This window comes from Nothoprocta perdicaria, unplaced genomic scaffold (genome assembly GCF_003342845.1).
Source record: "Nothoprocta perdicaria isolate Ctin4 unplaced genomic scaffold, notPer1 scaffold_365, whole genome shotgun sequence".
NCBI lineage: Eukaryota > Metazoa > Chordata > Aves > Tinamiformes > Tinamidae > Nothoprocta > Nothoprocta perdicaria.
The window spans coordinates 314039-314993 of record NW_020455605.1 but is presented as its reverse complement, the minus strand read 5'-3'; positions in this window follow the sequence as shown (position 1 = coordinate 314993).

The window sequence follows — 955 nt, the reverse complement described above, 5'->3', positions numbered from 1 at the left end:
GGGGGGAGGGGAGGGAGAGCAAGTGTTGTATTTCCACAGAGACGATATTAAAAATATCCCTAGAGAAATGTGTATGCATACACGTACGTGTATCTCTGGGTATTTATACAGAGATAAGAATATGAAGATGCATAGCTGCCAGTTCAAGCCCTCTCCTCCCCTCCTTAAGGGAGGGGAAAAAAAAAAAAAAAAAAAAAAAAAAAAAAAAAAAAAGCTATACTCCGTGGGAACAGGTAGCATGAATTTCTAACAGCAATCTCCTCCCTCCCTCTTTTCTTCTCTATGATCATTTAAATTATAAATATATATATATAATGCAACAATCCACGGTTCAACATTCCAAAGAGAATGCCAGAGACCAAATTCAGCATGGAACACTATAGACTGCAGGGGAGGAAGAAATACGTTTAAAGCAACGATAAAAATGGCGTGCAGCATAATTACTTCAAATTGGTATTCGCTTGACACCCTGACACTAATTCTATTCAAGCCATTGGGAAATAAAACGTGGCGGACGCACCTTCCTGGGTTGCTAGAGCAGTGTGAATGCGTGCAAACGGGGGCAATGGGGAACTGGTCGGGAGGAGGGGAAAGCCAAACTTTCCATCTTAAAAGAAAAGAAATAAATTAAATAACCCATTTAGGAGAAAGCGTCTAAATAGATCGACAGCTTTTAACGCCAGCGTTTTTAACGCTCGCCCGGCACGCGGATTGATTTTTTTTCTCTCTCTCTCTCCAGCATTCCCTCAGCAGATGGATTTTTGCCACTGCAGCTCAGCAGAGGGTGTCAGATCTTTCAGAGTGCACCAGGTTGAGGCGAGCAGAGCCTCTTAGCAACTCTCCCTGCGCGTGCCGTGTGTGTGTGTGCGCGCGCAAAGTCGGCGGCGGCGGCGGAAGGAAGAGAAAAGGCAAGAAGAGCGAGCGAGAGAGCGAGGAGGGAAGGAAGGAAAGAAGG